The following is a 21,776-nucleotide window of genomic DNA, read 5'->3' on the forward strand; positions in this document are numbered from 1 at the left end:
TGTTTTCTTCTCCAAATTAAATCACACTGAATTCATTGGTGATCTGTGAACCAACCAAACGAGAAGAAAGAAGGCAAGAATCCTTGCTTAATTTGTCCTGTTTGCTTCAGAAACAAATCATGACGACATGCTAATTGACTTGTTTATCCATTTTTCTGCTTCTTTCTCTACAATATCCAATCACAATAAATTGTTCGTTACTTGCATTCAAAGAAAGATAATCAATTCACGAGAAACTCGACATAGTACTTGATAAAATCTTCATCAGTTTCTCTCAAGTCCAAGTAATTAAAATCTTGATCAGTTTCTCTTAAGACGTGTCATGTGTACAGTGTATATATCTATCTACTTAGAGTAGAGCTTAATCAATCAAGCTAGCAGAGGAGGAGCAGAAGAGTGACGGTGACAAGTAAGAGCAGGATGGCCATATGCGTCGTCGTCTTCCCGGGCGACCTGGTGGTGGCCACCGCCGGGGCGGCTGAGGAGGTGTCGGGCTCGGAGAGGGAGCTGAGGCTGAAGCGCGGGTTGGAGCCGTAGAGCGCCTGCACGCCGCGGACGTAGTCCAGGGTGAGCTCCGCCTTCCGGGTGCGCGGCTTCAGGCTCGGGAACATGACGGCGTCCGGCACGGACGAGTGCGCCGGGCCCAGCACGTGGCCAATCTCGTGCGTGGCCACCGACTCCAGGTCCACGGCGCCGGAGTCTGCGCCGTGGACGTCATCGCGGAGGACGGCCCATGGCTCGGCGGCGTCGAGGTGGAGCTGGCCGCTGGGCGGGGAGAAGGCGTGGCCCAGCACGCCGTCGAAGGGCTCGCCGTCGCCGTGGTCGCCCGCGAGGAAGCCCACGCGCACGTCCGCCGTGTTGTAGTCGCGCGTCTCACGGAACCGCACCGGGATGATGCGCGCCCAGCGCGCGAACGCGCGGCGGAAGGCGGCGCGTACGGCCCCGCGCGGGAGCGGGAGGGGCTGGCAGGGCGGGTCGGAGAGCACGGCGTAGGTGAGCAGGAAGTGGCCCGGCGCGCGCGCCCAGCGTGGCTGGCCGGCGAAGAAGGCGAAGCGGGCGGTGGCGTTCGTCTGGGGGTCCGGGACGCCGCAGCGCGGGGTGGTGAGGAGGTCGAGCGTGCGGCGTCGAGGCGGCCGGTGACGGGGAGGCCGAGGGTGGACTGGTAGAGGCTCACCACGAGCTGCCCGTCGGCGTCGTCAGGCGTGGACGCGTAGCCAAAGCGCGCCAGGTAGCGCCTGAGGCCGTCGGTGACGTTGCCGTCGCGTGCCTGGAGCGTGTCCGCGAGCGAGGAGGAGGGGTTGGCGTCGCCGTGGAGAAGAAGGTGCCGGGAGCAGCAGCTGCAGCATGGTGGAAGCATGAGGAGGAGGTGCAAGAAGAAGAGGAGGAGGAAGGGGAGAGAAGAGGAGGTGGACATGGGCGCGCGCGCATATGGACTCGTGTACTTGGGAAACAGGGGAGGTGCAAGAGAGTAAATTGCAAAAAACCACCACATTTGGGGATGCTAAAACAGAAAGCCACCAGGTTTCGTAATTTTTTCAAAAAACCACCACGTTTGCGCTGACAGTTTTCAAAAAATGCTGATTGAACGGTTTGACGCGTCTGAGTGAAAAACTGACCGGTTGGGCCCGCTGTCAGGCGCCACGTGGCCAGGGGAGACGGCGCCCGTGACGCGCGCTGTTAGACGGCGCCGCACCTGTCTTAATGAGCCGGCCCGACCCAGCCCGACCCGTTCGACCATTCCCCTCTGTCTCGCCTTCTTCTCTGCCTGCCTCCGCCGCCGCCTCCGCCGTCCATTTGTCGCCGCCGGCCGCCGCAGCGATGGTGTCCTGGAAGGACGGCGAAACTAGTAGCGAAGATTCTGTGTCCCCCCTCTTCAACTCGCACGAGGAGGAGACCTATGTGAGTATCATTTCTCTTTGACTTAGGGTTAGGGTTTTCTTCGATTTGAGCTTAGTTTTCACGAATTTGAGTTGGGATATTGAGCACTGTTCCACTAATGTAGATCCCACAGACCATTGTTGACCCGGAGTGGTGCGGTATTGTTGCTGGAGGACCGATGTGCTGTCACAACCTTCCTGTTCATAGGGCTGTTGTGTTTCAAGGAATCAACACTGGCCGTAGGTTTTATGGATGCGCTAATCAGGTTAGTTGCAGGTCCTCTTTGGTAGTCATAGATTATACAGATCCTTGTTTGGTGCTCAGTGAACTGAATATATGTATTTTTGCCTGTTAACTGAATATAGTTCTGTATATAGTTTTGTGAAGATGTTGTTTTATCAGGTGTTTTGAGGAAACAATGTGTCAATGCTTATCTGAATGTGTATGCTGTTAAATGAGCTAAGTTAACTGAATATATGTAGCTGTTAAATGAATATATGTAGCTGTTAACTGAATATAGGTGTTAACTGACTTATCTGAATCTGTGGTGCTGCTGTTAACTTTTCTTTTGTCTGAATTATTATAGGAAGGTGACAATTGTGGTCTGGTTCAATGGATTGACCCAGAATGGCCAGAACTCTTGAAAAATGCACTACGCAAACTTTGGGACATGTATGAGCAGAGTAGCAAAGAGAATGATGCTAAAGAAAAGCTCATAGTCAAGCTTGGAGAAGAGAAGAAGCTAATCCAAGAGAAGCACCACAACCACATCAAAGAAACAAGCAATTTTTTTTCAACAATTCACAAGAATGTGATGAGGGAGAACTATCAGAAGATTATGCAGGATGTTGATGTAGAGAATGCTGTACTTCAAGCCCAGGAAGAGAAGGCTAAGCTTGAGAAAGACAATATTGAGCTGAGGACATCACTACAAGTCATTAAGCAGAGCAATGATGAACTTGTTAGCAATTGGAAGAAACATGTAGAAGATGAAGGTCTTCAACAGATTGAACAAATGAAGAAGGAGAAGAAAAAGTTAGAGTATATCATAGCTGATTTGCTGAAGAATGGGGAGGCAAACAAGGTTAAGTTGAGGAAAATCAAAGAACTCTGTGATGAGTGATTATTAAGTTGATTATTATGTTGTTCCTGTGAGGCAAATCTGTTGTGAACTTGTTATCAAATTATGTTGTTTCTGTTGAACTAAGTATCCTAATCTGTTGAACTAAGTATCCTAAAATGTTTCTGTTGGCACAATGTATGAGGCCAACAAGGTTGAACTATGCTGTTTCTGAACCTTAGTCATGTGATGTTTAGTTGTAATGGATTATTATGTCATATTTGAACACTAATATGTTTGTTGGATGTGAGCATATGGATTTATGTTGATCATATGAATTGTGTTCTAGGTTTCTCATATTGATAGAGGAGCAAAAGTTTGTAATACTATTGTTAGGCTAGAGAGGTAGGTTCCTTTCGTCGACGGTTGTCGAGAGGCTACGGTTAGGCTAGATAGGTAGGTTCCTTTCGTCGACGGTTGTCGAGAGGCTACGGTTAGGCTAGAGAGGTAGGTTCCTTTCGTCGACGGTTGTCGAGAGGCTACGGTTAGGCTAGATAGGTAGGTTCCTTTCATCGACGGTTGTCGAGAGGCTACAGTTAGGCTAGAGAGGTAGGTTCCTTTCGTCGACGGTTGTCGAGAGGCTACAGTTAGGCTAGAGAGGTAGGTTCCTTTCGTCGACGGTTGTCGAGAGGCTACGGTTAGGCTAGATAGGTAGGTTACTAACCTAGCCTATCGACAACCGTCGACAAAATGAACCAACAACTTTATTGTCTAACCCAGCCTATCGACAACCGTCGACAAGATGAACCAACAACTTTATGGGCTAACCTAGCCTATCGACAACCATCGACAAGATGAACCAACAACTTTATGGGCTAACCATAGGCTAGAAGTTGACAAACAGCAAGTTATCATAACCCATGTAGACACTAAAATTAACTTGCCAACATATCAAGTTATCACAGCAAGTTCATCATATCAAGTTACCATAGCTTACCAACATCACAACAAGTTATCTTGCTACCACAGCAAGTACAAAATACAACAAGTTTTGCCAACATCATAGCAGTTTTGCCAACATCACAACAGTTTTGCCAACATCACAGCAGTTTTGCCCAAAATACAGAATTAGTCTCTGAACTAATGGTCTGACTAATTGCCACTAGCATAGAAATAGTCTTTGAACTTGCTTGGCTTCTTCCTGACCCTTGTAGAACCAGAAGCACTAGCAGCAGCAGGCCTTGGAGGAGCAAATGAAGAAGTAGCACCTCTTCTTGGAGCAGATGAGGAAGCACCTCTTCTTGGAGCAGATGAGGAAGCACCTCTTCCTGGAGCATATGAGGAAGCAACAGTTCTTCCAGCAGAAGCAGCAGCAGCTCTTGCACCAGAAGCTTCAGAGACTGCAGCTGTAGCTCTTGCACCAGATGATGCTGATGCTGCTTTTCTGGTACCACTAGCTGCACCAGTAGCTCTTGCACCAGATGATGATGCTGCTGCTTTTCTGGTACCACTAGCTGCAACATTAGGTGTTGATGGAGGGGCAGTTCTTGTTTCCTACACATGTAAAGTATTTGCATTACTTTTATAGTACAAAACTAAACATTGCAAAGAAAACATGTCAAGGATTTGCATTGTAATACCTTGTGATTGTTCTTTCTAGCAGCAAGGGATGACTTCAATTGATCACCACAGTTTGTGTATCTATGCCCTTGCTTCCCACAGTTGCTGCATGTGATGGTTCCAACTCTTGAAGTATCCTTGGGTTTTGGCACTTCAAATTGGCCCTTCCTTCTTTGAGTTTGGTTTCTACCCTTTTTCTTATGGAACACAGGGGGATCTATGTCTCTAGTGTCTGTTCTTGTCCATAGGTCAGGTCCAGGAACTGGGTATATCATTGGCTTGTAAGCTTCTAGGTACATAGGCTTCTTAAAGAACTCATGGACAAAATCTTCGGGTTGTTGTTTTGACTTATAGATTGCACATACAACATGGTTACATGGTACACCTCTCATGTCCCATTTTCTGCAACCACATGTCCACTCCTTCAAGTTCACATCATATGATTTCTCACCACTATTCACTTGATATAGATCAGGCCCTGCCATCAACGCTCTGCAATTCCTAGCCCATTCCTTTGACTCCTCTAGCATCTCCATATATGTTGGGGTAATTGTCCATCTGGCTGATTCCCCTCCAGTTCTTTTTTCATTGAACTTCACCATTAATTTGGACCTAGCCCCTTCAACCATAGTTTTAATGGGTTTGCCCCTAATATCCAAGATCATCCTATTGAACACCTCACTTATGTTGTTGACTACTAAGTCAGTTTTACAAGTGGTATCCATAGCATATCTAGCCCATGTTTCTACAGGTATTTTCTTAAGCCAGACCCAAGCATCCTCACTTTCCTTTCTTATTTCTTCCATTGCCTCATCAAACCCATACTTTGTGTATGAATAAGCTGCTGCATCCATATATTGCTTAAGTTCTTCTCCTCTAAATCCAGCACTTTGGAAATTTGCATATATATGCCTTAAACAATATCTTTGAGGACAATTGGGAAATACTTGGTCAATGGCATTTAGCAGACCCTGGTTACATGTATGATACACCTAATTTAGATTGGTACATCTATGTTGTGCAATACACTACATCTATGTTATGCAATACACTACTAAGGAAACTAAAGAAACAGATATCAACATTACATACCTTCTGCCTGTCTGAAATTATTGTGTACTTTCCAAATTGTCCTGATTCTGCACCAAGAACTATTTTCAGTTGTGTTAAAAACCAACACCAAGTTGGTGTATCCTCCTTCTCTACAACTCCAAAGGCCAGAGGGTATATATTATTGTTTCCATCTCTGCCAGTTGCAGCTAAGATTTGTTGCCCTGTGTTTAGTTTCACAAAACACCCATCTAGACCTGAAACAAGTACTTCATAAGAGATGCAACAATGTATATGTGAGTGTAAAATTTCTGTAGAGAAAGACATACCTATGAATGGTCTACATCCTTTAAGAAAACCCTCCCTTTGGGCTGCAAGACAAATGAAGAGTCTATGAAATCTGGGATTTTTGCTGGGATGCTCTCTAACAACTCTAGTTGTTACAATGCATCTGCTACCAGGGTTTGTGTCCAAAACAGCTTGAAGATAGTCTCTAATCCTAGTGTACTGGGCTTCCTGATCACCCTGAACAACACTGAGAGCTTGCTGCCTTGCCCTGTATGCCATCATCTTACCAACCTCCACACCATACTTCTCCTTTGTCTTGTCTATGGGTGTCTGAATTCCTGCTTTAGGATCTGTCCTGAAGCATTCTTCAACTGCTTTGGCCACAAACCTAGCAGGAACCTTGCAGTTCTCACCACTTGGAGCACATGTATGCTCTAATTGCAGCTTCCTAATACAGAATGTTTTTTCTTGCCCAACTACAGATGCACTCATGAGAAAGGGGCAACCTTTCTCCACACAATCAACAATGATCCTATCTTTGTTGTTTCTGTGGTAATGGAAGTTCCTTCTCTGTGTCACATGCAAGTCAACCAATGCTCTTCTGAACTGGTAAACATCAACAAAACACATGTGCCAGCAAATTTGTTCCTGTGGCATAAGCCTATTTTCATCATACCATATCCTGGCTCTCTTCTTTTTTGCCCTGGACTTTCTCCCAGATGAGGAACAATACAACACTACTTCTTCATCAGAATCATTTTGAAGTTCATCATCTATATCTTCATCAGATAAGGGAATGTAGTCTGCCTCAAGTTTGGCCTTGGAACTGCAGTGTGATCTACTTGTTGGACCTCTTCTAATAGGTAATTTCTCCACTAGTGGTGCATCAACAAACCCCTCTACTTCATCCTCCTCCCCAGCCTCACAAAACAGATCTTCTGGCTCTGAATCACCTTCATATACCCTCTTCCTCTTGAGATCTTTTAATTTCTGGTGCAAATCTGCATCATCACTCTGCTCCTCTTCCTCCTCTTCAGAGCTATCCACATCAATGTCCTCTGTCACCATCAACTCATCCTCTTCCATTCTTTCTTCTCCTTGTACTACTGGACTGTCATCTGCAAACTCTTTAAGAAAATCATCTAACTCTTTCATACCAGCTATGTCCCTCCCCTTTTTAACATTCAACTCTCCTGAGTGAAGAGATATTGTCCATAGGAGTCCTCTGTGTGAACACTAACAACTGGAGCACATATATCTGCTTCATGTCCACTAGTCTGACTTTGGTAGAGCACACCTGCATCATCTATATTGTACACCTTTGGAGAACCAATCTCAGATATTGGAATCTGCTTTTCACATCCATCTCCAATGTTGATCTGCAACTTTGCCATCTCTGACTCTCTTCCTTTCATTACTGTGATAGTAACACACCTCTTCGCCTCATACAATTCCAACATTTCTTCTACATCTTCCTCAGATCTGATTAGCTGCATGCCTGCCATTCCTACACCCTCTTGCTTCACATAGTACATTGAATCCTTTTGATCATACCCCTCTATCCCAATAATAGCTAACATGTTGATATATGTGATATCTGATTCACATAAGGTCCTTTCCAGATTGTCACAGCCTTGGAAATGAAACCTCATATCCCATGGTTCATCATCATCCAAACTGCAAGTTCAGTTAGCATTACATTCAGTTAACACCATTAACTGAACAACAGATTGAGATAACAGTCAAGATTACATTCAGAGAAACAACAAAGTGAAGAGAAAATTCAGTTAACAGTAAATTCAGTTAACAGTAAATTCAGATAACAGTCAATTCAGATAACAGTAAATTCAGTTAACAGTCAATTCAGTTAACCACAATTAAGCTCGTATTCAGTTAACAGTCAAAATCTGCTTTAAGTTAAAACTGAGCTAAGTTAAAACTAAATTAAAACTAAGTTAACAGTGAAATTCAGTAAATTCAGTTATCCACAATTCAGTTACAATTGAGCTATGTAAACACAACTGAGCTAAGATAAAACTAAATTCAGTTATCCACAAATAAGCTCATATTCACTTAACAGCTCATATTCACTTAACAGTACATTCACTCAAAGTAAGATAAAACTTAATTCAGCTAAGATGAACCCTAATTCCTAAATTGAGATTCATACAGAGGAAAGAGTGTAGCTACACTAGCAAAATCACTCAAACTGTGCAACTACAGTAGCATAATCACTCAAATTGTTCAACTACACAGGCATAATCAAAAAGAGAATTTTGGAAACACTCACTCCACGCCGCCGAGGCCGGATGTGAAGTGGTGGCTCCGCCCTGGATTGGCCTTCCAGACCTGGGCCAGTTTGGCGACCGCACGTGCCTCCACGTCGTCGGAGTTGAAGATGTTGCGCTCGTCTCCGACGCGCTCATCTCCGCCGACGCCGGCGGATCGAGAGGCGCCAAACGTACCAGGGAGCGCCGTCGGAGAGCCAGGAAGGACGGGGCGGCCACCAGCATCGGCGATGGCGAGGTCGCGGTCGTCCCTACCGTCACCGGATGCGCCTCCTTCGTCAACACCGCCGCCGTCGTCAACGCCGCCGCCGCCACCACCGGTCGCCATGCGGGAAGTGACCTAGGACGACTAGATGGGATATGGGGGAAATGGATGGATGGGTCGGGCCGCTCGTTAGGTCACGGGCGCCGTCTAACGGCGCGCGTCACGGGCGCCGTCTCCCCCTGGCCACGTGGCGCCTGGCAGCGGGCCCAACCGGTCAGTTTTCCACTCAGACGCGCCAAACCGTGCGATCAGCGTTTTTTGAAAACTGTCAGCGCAAACGTGGTGGTTTTTTGAAAAAATTACGAAACCTGGTGGCTTTCTGTTTTAGCGTCCCCAAATATGGTGGTTTTTTGCAATTTACTCGTTGCAAGAAGAAGAAAGAATGTTGAGGGGCTCATGTACTTTATGTTAGACTATATATTGTATAGAGCTTCTGTACGTAACCGTATATTGTATCTGTGTATAAGTTGTATCTCTCTATATATAAAGAGCCATGTAACCGTATATTGTATTTGTGTATACAATATGAGTATAGTCTAACAGTTTAGGTCGGGCCACAGTGACGACACATTGTTGTCTCTGTCTTAATTTGGTGCTCAGCTCTTGCCTGGAAAAAGGAGAAGAAGAAAATGGAGCGTTGTTTGGAACTTGATCCGTGTCATGTCGCTCGGAGACACGGAGCTTTCAGCTCCAATTCGTCGCCACCTCTGTAGTGGAGTAGTATGTTCCTGCTCCCATCTTCATTTCTTTTTCTTTCTGATGAAGCTGAGGGATGGATCGTCTCTTTGGAGTACGGACTGCACTCACGCTGCTGCTGATTTTATGGGGATTGTGTTTATGTTGTGTTGTTGGTGGCTCCACGAATAAGCAAGTGCCCACTTTACGTAGTACTAGTACTATGTTCTTTTTCAGGTTGACTCGAAATCTTTAATTACTCAAACACAATGTCGCACCACTTTTACTCATCTAAGAGCAAATTTAGCGGAACCGCCGTATTGGTTGTCTCCGTATCGCGGAGTGCATGGAGCGCGCTTCATAATACGACAAAGGTCGTCGAGGCGATGTGCAAACTCAGAGGCGCTATATTGAGTGTTTCGATATGTTTTCTCCTCTTTCCTATTTTTGTTGCATCAGCTCAATAGCCACACTCAATTAGAAGGATTAGAACACTAATCTTCAACTAATGTTACATTACAAAGTTCTTTTATAGAATGTGAAAAATTTACTGGTGAAATTTTCATATAGGTTCAAATTTTGTCCTTTTTAGCAACTATAGAATGATTTTGAGCCCCACCACGTCGATGTGTGAATGCTCTGCATAGGCCACATCCATATGTGACGAGTCCCCTCACCCTCTAGGCATGGTGGCGTGCCGGTACGGCGAGTCGGCGACCTTGTCTTCGTTTCGTCTCATTCCTGTCCCATGCGGTCGTGAGGTCGGAGATGGCTTTCTCAACTGATGTATGGATGGTCTGTTTGGAGCGCGGACCGCTCTCTTACACTGCTGCTGATTTTGTGGGGATTGTGTTTGTGTTGTTTTGTTGGTGGCGCCACAAATAAGCAAGTGCCCTGGTTTATGTAGTAGAGTATGTTCTTTTCGATGTTGACTCGAAATCTTTAATTCCTCGCACACAATGTCCCACAACTTATAGCATAGTATCTAGCAAGATCTTTACATTGGCACTACCCGTATGGAGCGTGCTTCGAAATTACATGAAGGCGGTCGAGGCAATGCGCAAACTCAGAGTCACTATATTGGATGTCTCCATATTTTTTTGCATCAACTCGGTAGTTACACAATTAGAAGAATTAAAACACTAATTAAAGCTAGCATTGTATTAAAAATTCTTATGTGGGGGAGAAGGGGATTAGTGACATTTTCATGTCATAAGTTTAAAATATGTCGCTTTTAAGCGACTAGAGCATGATTTTAGTCCCGCCATGTCGATGGTGAATGGTACTCACGGGGCACATGCACATGTGACAAGTCCCACTCATCCTCTAGGCATGGTGGTGTGACAATCCAGCGACCATGTCATCGTCCCATTCCAGTTCCTTGCAATGGTTGAGGTCGGCGATGGCTTTCTCAAATGAGGCAATATCCAATATGACAGAAGTTGTCTACTCAAACCTCAAATTTGTGCATTGTAACGCCCCCCCCCCCCTCGGCGGTCATGTTTGGTTGTGCTTCCTCGTAGTTGAGCCATACTGTGGTGTTCCTCTCTGATGTTAGTGCCTGCACAACCACGGTGTGCTCCAAGATTTCTCCAAACCGGACGGAACTAGCGCATGATTCGTTGGGTTTCCCCAAAGTGGAAGGGTGATGTAGATAGTAGCAAAGCTTTCCCTTAGTTAAGAACCAAGGTTTATCGAACCAGTATGAGCTTCAACCTAACAAGATAAGCAACATGTACACACAAACAAAATAAAATACTTGCACCCAACGTGGCAAGGGGTTGTCAATCCCCTTGTCTTGCTAGTTACAAGGATAAACGCAAATAGATAGATATGTAATGGTCTAGTGAAACGACAAATAATAAAAGGCAAATGAAGAAGCAATTTTGTAGAAGAAAGTATTAATGAAGAATGGACCCGGGGGTGCATAGGTTCACTAGTGGTAACTCTCTCAAAAACAAGCAAATGACATGGTAACAAATTATAGTTGCGCAATCGATAGAAAAGCTATCTTTATGACTATGATCATTCATGACATAATATTAAGCCCATATAGGCATTACGTCTGTGATAAGTAGACCGCTAATCCAATAGTATCTACAACTAATACTCCAACCCAAGAGCACCGCGAGATTGAACCCACTACTATGCACCACTCCCTCTGAAGAACTACTCATCAATCTTGGCCAAAGAATACAAATAGATCGGAAAGCATATGTAGCTACTTAATTATGCAGCAAAGAAACTTGAAAAGATTCAATGATATTCAATGAACAATCTGATCATAAACTCACAATTCATCATGTTCCAACAACACACCATAGAATTACATCAGATTGATCCCAATCACACAAGGAAGAAGGGGAACATTGTATTGAAGATCCAAATAGAGAGAGAGTGAGAGAGTGAGAGAGAGAGAGATCTAGCTACTATTATAGACCCATAGATCCTAAAGGAACTACTCACACATGGTCATGGAGGCGGTAAGGTTTATGAAGAGGCCTCCAACAATGGCTTCCTCCTCCAGGAAAACTCCAGAACTGGGCTCTAGATGGATCTCTTAGGAATAGAGGCTTGCGGTGGCGCTAAAATTCTTTTGGAGGAACGACTGATAGCTTCGGTAGTTATAGGGGTTTATGGAGGTGGAATAAGGTCAAGGTGGTTCCTATGGGACCCACATGGACAGGTGGCACGGCCACCCCTTGGCCGTACAATGTGTGCATGTGGCTAGCTCGTGGTCCCTCTCGACGTCTCCCGAAGCTTCCAGTGTTTCTTGTTGCCCAAAAAATAATCGTGCTAAATCAGCAATGTATTTTGACCTCCGTGGATATTGATTTCCCGTGAAACGAAAAACAAGCAGAAAATAGGAACTGTCACTAGCTACTAATTTAATAGGTTAATCTATAAAAATAATATAAACAGGTATAGAAACATATAAAAGGATAACATAATAGAATGAAATAAAAAATTATAGATACGTTTGAGACATATCAGTAGGTGGCATACCACTCATCCCATGCCTCCTTAACAGTGAGGCGGCAAGGAGCCGGGCCTTGGACACAGCGTTGGGGAGACCTCTCGGGCGACTAGGGTATGTTCACATAGTCATGCTGATTATCCAAACCAATGTGTGTGTGTGTTTTGGGATCCATATCCTCTGGCTCGGCGAGGAGGGTGGGATCCTCCTGCGTGGCATCCTCGGTGTCGCGGTGATCCCACTCCTCTTCCTCAGCGATGCCGATGGTCTCCTCTGTTGCTTCCTCCTTGTTGAGAAGTTGTTCGTCATAGTTTGAGAGTGAAACCAAGTCCTGCCGAACATGAAGTGGCATGGTGAAAGTGGAGAGGGAAGTAGAGAGAAAGAGGAGCTGTGTGCAACATAGTGGAAGTGGAGAGGAACAACCTTTTGTAATAGTGGGCAGCGTGAAAACGTGTCGGGCAGTGGAAAAACATGCTGGGATGGTGCTACTCTCGTAGGAATTATTGGATTTCCCTGAAGAGGAAGTGTGATGTAGCACACTAGCAGAAAGTATTCCCTTAGTTAAGAGCCAAGGTTTATCGAAGCAGTAGGAGGCACCACACTAACAACGTTAGCAGTACCTCCACACAAACACAACAATCAGATGCACCCAACAAATGCAAGGGGATCGTCACTCCCCTTGTTCTTGCTAGTTACAAAATTAAAGCGGGTAGTGATAAACGAAGTAGCAAAAATAGTAAAGAGCAAATAAAGTGAAATTGTAAAAGCTTTTGTATTAATGGAGAATAGACCCGGGTGAAGGAAATATGCCCTAGAGGCAATAATAAAGTTATTATTTATTTCCTTATATCATGGTAAATGTTTATTATTCGTGCTAGAATTGTATTAACCGAAACTTAATGCATGTGTGAATACATAGACAAATAGAGTGTCACTAGTATGCCTCTACTTGACTAGCTCGTTAAATCAAAGATGGTTAAGTTTCCTAGCCATAGACATGAGTTGTCATTTGATAAACAGGATCACATCATTAGGAGAATGATGTGATTGACTTGACCCATTCCGTTAGCTTAGCACTTGATCGTTTAGTTTACTGCTATTGCTTTCTTCATGACTTATACATGTTCCTATGACTATGAGATTATGCAACTCCCGATTACCGGAGGAACACTTTGTGTTCTACCAAACATCACAACGTAACCGGGTGATTATAAAGGTGCTCTACAGGTGTCTCCGATGGTACTTGTTGAGTTGGCATAGATCAAGATTGGGATTTGTCACTCCGATTGTCGGAGAGGTATCTCTGGGCCCTCTCGGTAATGCACATCACTATAAGCCTTGCAAGCAATGAAACTGATGAGTTAGTTGTAGGATGGTGCATTACAGAACGAGTAAATAGACTTGCCGGTAACGAGATTGAACTAGGTATTGAGATACCGACGATCGAATCTCGGGCAAGTAACATACCGATGACAAACGGAACAACGTATGTTGTTATGCGGTTTGACCGATAAAGATCTTCATAGAATATGTGGGAGCCATTATGAACATCCAAGTTCTGCTATTGGTTATTGACCGGAGACGTGTCTCGGTCATGTCTACATAGTTCTCGAACCCGTAGGGTCCGCACGCTTAAAGTTCGGTGACGATCAGTATTATGAGTTTTTGTGTTTCGATGTACCGAAAGTAGTTCGGTGTCCCGGATATGATCACGGACATGACGAGGAGTCTCGAAGTGGTGGAGACAACAAGATCGATATATTGGACGACTATATTCGGACACCGGAAGTGTCCCGGTTGATTTTGGAGAAAAGCGGAGTGCCGGAGGGTTATCGGAACCCCCCGCCCCGGGAGAAATAATGGGCCTTAGTGGAGAGAGAGAGGGCTGGCCTAGGGCAGGCCGCGCCCGCTCCCCCTCTGGTCTGAATTGGACTAGGAGAGGGGGGCGGCGCCCCCCTTTCCTTCTCCCTCTCCCCCTTCCTTTCCCCTCCTAGTAGGAGTAGGAAAGAGGGGAGTCCTACTCCTACTAGGAGGAGGACTCCTCCTCCTGTCGCGCCTCCCCCCTTGCTCCTTTATATACGGGGGCAGGGGGGGCACCTCTAGACACAAGTTGATCATTGATCCCTTAGCCGTGTGCGGTGCCCCCCTCCACCATAATCCACCTCGATCATATTGTAGCAGTGCTTAGGCGAAGCCCTGCGTCGGTAGCAATATCATCACCGTCAACACGCTGTCATGCAGACGGAACTCTCCCATGAAGCTCTACTGGATCGGAGTTCGTGGGACGTCATCAAGCTGAACGTGTGCTGAACTCGGAGGTGCCATGAGTTTGGTACTTTGATGGGTCGGATCGTGAAGACGTTCGACTACATCAATTGCGTTCTCATAACCCTTCTGCTTACGGTCTACGAGGGTACTTAGATGATACTCTTCCCTCTTGTTGCTATGCATCACCATGATCTTGCGTGTGTGTAGGATTTTTTTTGAAATTACTACGTTCCCCAACAGTGGCATCCGATCCAAATTTATGCATAGATGTTATATCCATGAGTAGATCACAAGTGAGTTGTGGACGATACAAGTCATACTGCTTACCAACATGTCACACTTTGGTTCAACGGTATTGTTGGATGAAGCGGCCCAGACCGATATTACGCGTACGCTTACGCGAGACTGGTTCTACCGACATGCTTTGCACACATGTGATTGGCGGGTGTCAGTTTCTCCAACTTTAGTTGAATCGAATGTGGCTACGCCCGGTCCTTGAGAAGGTTAAAACAACACCAACTTGACAAACTATCGTTGTGGTTTTGATGCGTAGGTAAGAACGGTTCTTGCTCAGCCCGTAGCAGCCACATAAAACTTGCAATAACAAAGTAGAGGACGTCTAACTTGTTTTTGCAGGGCATGTTGTGATGTGATATGGTCAAGACATGATGAGATATAAATTGTTGTATGAGATGATCATGTTTTGTTAAAGTTATCGGCAACTGGCAGAAGCCTTATGGTTGTCTCTTTATTGCATAAGATGCAAGTGCCATGTAATTGCTTTACTTTATCGCTATGCGATAGCAATAGTTGTAAAAGCAATAGTTGGCGAGACGACCATGTGACAACACATTGATAGAGATCAAGATGATGAAGATCATGGTGTCATGCCGGTGACGATAGAGATCATGACGGTACTTTGGAGATGGAGATCAAAGGCGCAAGATGATCATGGCCATATCATGTCACATATTTTGATTGCATGTGATTTTTATCCTTTATGCATCTTATTTTGCTTAGTTCCGCGGTAGCACTATAAGATGATCTCTCACTAAATTTCAAGGTATAAGTGTTCTCCTTGAGTATGCACTGTTGCGACAGTTCATCGTGCCGAGACACCACGTGATGATCGGGTGTGATAAGCTCTACGTTCACATACAACGGGTGCACGCCAGTTTTGCACACGCGGAATACTCGGGTTAAACTTGACGAGCCTAGCATATGCAGATATGGCCTCGGAACACTGGAGACCGAAAGGTCGAGCGTGAATCATACAGAAGATATGATCAACATATTGATGTTCACCATTGAAAACTACTCCATCTCACGTGATGATTGAACATGGTTTAGTTGATATGGATCACGTGATCACTTAGATGATTAGAGGGATGTCTATCTAAGTGGGAGTTCTTTAATGATTTGGTTAACTGAACCTTAATTTATCATGAACTTAGTACCTGATAGTATTTTGCATGTCTATGTTGTTGTAGATAGATGGCCCGTGTTGTTGTTCCGTTGAATTTTAATGCGTTCCTTGAGAAAGCAAAGTTGAAAGATGATGGTAGCAATTACACGGACTGGGTTCGTAACTTGAGGATTATCCTCATTGCTGCATAGAATAATTACATCCTGGAAGCAGTGCTAGGTGCCAAACCTGCTGCAGGAGCAACACCAGATGTTATGAACGTCTGGCAGAGCAAAGCTGATGACTACTCAATAGTTCAGTGTGCCATGCTTTACGGCTTAGAACCGGGACTTCAACGACGTTTTGAACGTCATGGAGCATATGAGATGTTCTAGGAGTTGAAGTTAATATTTCAAGCAAATGCCCGAATTGAGAGATATGAAGTCTCCAATAAGTTCTACAGCTGCAAGATGGAGGAGAATAGTTCTGTCAGTGAACGTATACTTAGAATGTCTGGGTACCATAACCACTTGACTCAACTGGGAGTTAATCTTCCTGTTGATAGTGTCATTGACAGAGTTCTTCAATCACTGCCACCAAGCTACAAGAGCTTCGTGATGAACTATAACATGCAAGGGATGAATAAAAAAAATCCCGAGCTCTTCGCAATGCTAAAGGTTGCGGAGGTAGAAATCAAGAAGGAGCATCAAGTGTTGATGGTTAACAAGACCACCAGTTTCAAGAAAAAGGGTAAAGGGAAGAAGAAAGGGAACTTCAAGAAGAATGGCAAACAAGTTGCCGCTCAAGAGAAGAAACCCAAGTCTGGACCTAAGCCTGAGACTGAGTGCTTCTACTGCAAACAGACAGGTCACTGGAAGCGAAACTGCACCAAGTATTTGGCGGATAAGAAGGATGGCAAAGTGAACAAAGGTATATGTGATATACATTTTATTGATGTGTACCTTACTAATTCTCGTAGTAGTGCCTGGGTATTTGATACTGGTTCTGTTGCTAATATTTGCAACTCGAAACAGGGACTACGGATTAAGCAAAGATTGGCAAAGGACAAGGTGACGATGCGCGTGGGAAATGGTTCCAAAGTCGATGTGATTGCAGTCAGCACGCTACCTCTACATCTACCTTCGGGATTAGTATTAGACCTGAATAATTGTTATTTGGTGCCAACATTAAGCATGAACATTATATCTGGATCTTGTTTGATGCGAGACGGTTATTCATTTAAATCAGAGAATAATGGTTGTTCTATTTATATGAGTAATATCTTTTATGGTCATGCACCCTTAAAGAGTGGTCTATTCTTTTTGAATCTCGATAGTGGAGATACACATATTCATAGTATTGAAGCTAAAAGATGCAGAGTTGATAATGATAGTGAAACTTATTTGTGGCACTGCCGTTTAGGTCATATTGGTATTAAGCACATGAAGAAACTCCATTCTGATGGACTTTTGGAATCACTTGATTATGAATCACTTGGTACTTGCGAACCGTGCCTCATGGACAAGATGACTAAAACGCCATTCTCCGAAACTATGGAGCGAGCAACAGATTTGTTGGAAATCATACATACTGATGTATCTGGTCCGATGAATATTGAGGCTCGTGGAGGGTATCATTATTTTCTCACCTTCACAGATGATTTGAGCAGATATGGGTATATCTACTTGATGAAACATAATGCTGAAACATTTGAAAAGTTCAAAGAATATTAGAGTAAAGTGGGAAATCATCGTAACAAGAAAATAAAGTTTCTATGATCTGATCGTGGAGGAGAATATTTGAGTTACGAGTTTGGTCTTCATTTGAAACAATGCGGAATAGTTTCGCAACTCACGCCACCCGGAACACCACAGCGTAATGGTGTGTCCGAACATCGTAATCATACTTTACTAGATATGGTGCGATCTATGATGTCTCTTACTGATTTACCACTATCGTTTTGGGGTTATGCTTTAGAGATGGCAGCATTCATGTTAAATAGGGCACCATCTAAATCCGTTGAGATGACTCCTTATGAGCCGTGGTTTGGCATGAAACCAAAGTTGTCGTTTCTTAAAGTTTGGGGCTGTGATGCTTATGTGAAAAAGCTTCAACCTGATAAGATCGAATCCAAATCGGAGAAATGTGTCTTCATAGGATACCCAAAAGAGACAATTGGGTACACCTTCTATCACAACTCCGAAGGCAAGACTTTTGTTGCTAAGAATGGATCCTTTCTAGAGAAGGAGTTTCTCTCGAAAAAAGTGAGTGGGAGGAAAGTAGAACTTGATGAGGTAACTGTACCTGCTCCCTTATTTGAGTAGTTCATCACAGGAACCGGTTTCTGTGACACCTACACCAATTAGTGAGGAAGCTAATGATGATGATCATGAAACTTCAGATCAAGTTACTATCGAACCTCATAGGTCAACAGAGTAAGATCCGCACCAGAGTGGTACGGTAATCCTGTTTTGGAGGTCATGTTACTATACCATGACGAACCTACGAACTATGAGGAAGCGATGATGAGCCCAGATTCAGCGAAATGGCTTGAGGCCATGAAATCTGAGATGGGATCCATGTATGAGAACAAAGTATGGATTTTGATTGACTTGCCCGATGATCGGTGAGTCATTAAGAATAAATGGATATTCAAGAGGAAGACGGATGTTGATAGTAGTGTTACTATCTACAAAGCTCGAATTGTCGCAAAAATGTTTTCGACAAGTTCAAAGTGTTGACTACGATGAGATTTTCTCACTCGTATCGATGCTTAAAAGTATGTCCGAATCATGTTAGCAGTTGCCGCATTTTATGAAATCTGGCAAATGGATGTGAAAACTGTATTCCTTCATGGATTTCTTAAAGAAGAGTTGTATATGATGCAACCAGAAGGTTTTGTCGATCCTAAAGGTGCTAACAAAGTGAGCAAGCTCCAGTGATCCATCTATGGACTGGTGCAAGCATCTCGGAGTTGGAATATATGCTTTGATAAAGCGATCAAAGCATATGGTTTTATACAGACTTATGGTGAAGCCTGTATTTACAAGAAAGTGAGTGGGAGCACTACAACATTTCTGATAAGTATATGTGAATGACATATTGTTGATCGAAAATAATGTAGAATTTTCTAGAAAGCATAAAGGAGTGTTTGAAAAGAGTTTTTCAAAAAAGACCTCGATGAAGCTGCTTACACATTGAGCATCAAGATCTATAGAGGTAGATCAAGATGCTTGATAAGTTTTTTCAATGAGTGCATACCTTGACAAGATTTTCAAGTAGTTCAAAATGGAACAGTCAAAGAAGGAATTCTTGCGTGTGTTATAAGGTGTGAAGTTGAGTAAAGACAAAAACCCGACCACAACAGAAAATAGAAAGAGAATGAAAAGTTATTCCCTATGCCTCAGTCATAGGTTCTATAAACTATGCTATGTTGTTTACCAGTCCTATTGTATACCTTAGCATCTTTCTAGCAAGAGAGTACAATAGTGATCTAGGAGTAGATTGATACTTCTCGAACGTATCTATAATTTTTGATTGCTCCATGCTATATTTTCTACTGTTTTGGACATTATTGGGCTTTATTATCCACTTTTATATTATTTTTGGGACTAACCTATTAACCGGAGGCCCGGCCCAGAATTGCTGTTTTTTTGCCTGTTTTAGGGTTTCGAAGAAAATGAATATCAAACGGAGTCCAAATGGAATGAAACCTTCGGGAACGTGATTTTCTCAACGAATAAGACCAGAGAGACTTGCACCCTACGTCAATAAAAGAAACAGGAGGCCACGAGGTAGGGGGTGATACGTCTCCAACGTATCTATACTTTTTGATTGCTCCATGCTTTATTATCTACTATTTTGGACTATATTGGGCTTTATTTTCCACTTTTATATTATTTTGGGACTAACCTATTAACCGGAGGCCCAGCCCAGAATTGCTGTTTTTTACCTATTTCAGTGTTTCGGAGAAACAGAATGTCAAACGGAGTCCAAACGGAATGAAACCTTCGGAAACATGATTTTCTCATGAGATAAGATCCAGGAGACTTGGACCCTCCGTCAAGAAAGCCACGAGGAGGTCACGAGGATGGAGGGCGCGCCCCTGCCTCGTGGGTCCCTTGAAGCTCCACCGACGTACTTCTTCCTCCTATATATACCAACGTACCCCCAAACGATCGGGGACAGAGCCAAAAACCTAATTCCACCGCCGCAACTTTCTGTATCCACGAGATCCCATCTTGGGGCCTGTTCCGGAGCTCCGCCGGAGGGGGCATCGATCACAGAGGGCTTCTACATCATCATCCAAGGCCCTCCGATGAAGTGTGAGTAGTTTACTTCAAACCTACGGGTCCATAGTTAGCAGCTAGATGGATTCTTCTCTCTTTTTGGATCTCAATACAATGTTCTCCCCCTCTCTCGTGGAGATCTATTCGATGTAATCTTCTTTTTGCGGTGTGTTTGTTGAGACCAATGGATTGTAGGTTTATGATCAAGTCTATCTATGAATAATATTTGAATCTTCTCTGAATTCTTTTATGTATGATTGGTTATCTTTGCAAGTCTCTTCGAATTGTCAGTTTGGTTTGGCCTACTAGATTGGTTGTTCTTGCCATGGGAGAAGTGCTTAGCTTTGGGTTCGATCTTGCGGTGTCCTTTCCCAGTGACAGAAGGGGCAGCAAGGCACGTATTGTATTGTTGCCATCAAGGATAACAAGATGGGGTTTTTACCATATTGCATGAAACTATCCCTCTACATCATGTCATCTTGCTTAAGGCGTTACTCTGTTTTTAACTTAATACTCTAGATGCATGCTGGATAGCGGTCGATGAGTGGAGTAATAGTAGTAGATGCAAGCAGGAGTCTGTCTACTTGTCTCGGACGTGATGCCTATATACATGATCATACCTAGATATTCTCATAACTATGCTCAATTCTGTCAATTGCTCAACAGTAATTTGTTCACCCACCGTAGAATACTTATACTCTTGAGAGAAGCCACTAGTGAAACCTATGGCCCCCAGGTCTCTTTCTCATCATATCAATCTCCATCACTTTATTATTGCTTTGCTTTTACTTTTTACTTTGCATCTCTATACCAAAAATACCAAAAATATTATTTATCATCTCTATCAGATCTCACTTTCGTAAGTGACCGTGAAGGGATTGACAACCCCTAAGCGTGCTGGTTGCGTTGAATTATTGTTTTTGTGTAGGTACGAGGGACTCGCGCATAGCCTCCTACTGGATTGATACCTTGCTTTTCAAAAACTGAGGGAAATACTTACGCTACTTTGCTGCATCATCCTCTCCTCTTCGGGGAAATCCAACGCAGTGCTCAAGAGGTAGCAAGAAGAATTTCTGGCGCTGTTGCCGGGGAGTCTGTGCAAAAGTCAACATACCAAGTACCCATCACAATCCCTATCTCCCACATTACATTATTTGCCATTTGCCTCTCGTTTTCCTCTTCCCCACTTCACCCTTGCCGTTCTATTCTCCCTCTCTCTCTATCCTCCCTCTCTATTTGCCTCTTTTGCCTGTTTGCTTTTTGTTTGCTCGTGTGCTAGTTTGTTTGCTTGTCGTCATGGCTAGTCTCATATCTTCTACATTGTCTCCCGAGAATGAACTTCTAAATTTTAAACAAAGGGAGGGAGAAAATCTAAAAGATGCTTGGTATAGAACTTGCAATGTTCAAAATAGATCTACCGGGAAGCAATCTACTTCAGTTATTCTCCGCAATTTTTATGTAGGTGCTAGTCCTTGGTATAGATATATCCTTGATACCATTACTGGAGGGAATTTCTTTTGTAGCCATACTTTTGATTCTTATAATGCTATGTTAGATTTATTTGGCTCACCACCTCTTTTGGTTAATGGAACTATGTTAACTTTGGAGCATGTTATGCAAAGACTTGAAATTATTGGAAATAAAGTTGCTACCATTGAATTAATTGAAAATCTAGATAAAAAGATCCACAACCAAATTACCCAATATGGATCT

General features: G+C 43.8%; 1 pseudogene; it reads right to left on the reverse strand.

Moving 5' to 3' along the window:
- Positions 1-311: 311 nt before the first annotated feature.
- Positions 312-1,414, reverse strand: LOC123191993 (metalloendoproteinase 1-MMP-like; annotated as a pseudogene).
- Between the last annotated feature and the right edge of the window lie 20,362 nt (positions 1,415-21,776).

This window comes from Triticum aestivum, chromosome 2A, assembly GCF_018294505.1.
Source record: "Triticum aestivum cultivar Chinese Spring chromosome 2A, IWGSC CS RefSeq v2.1, whole genome shotgun sequence".
NCBI lineage: Eukaryota > Viridiplantae > Streptophyta > Magnoliopsida > Poales > Poaceae > Triticum > Triticum aestivum.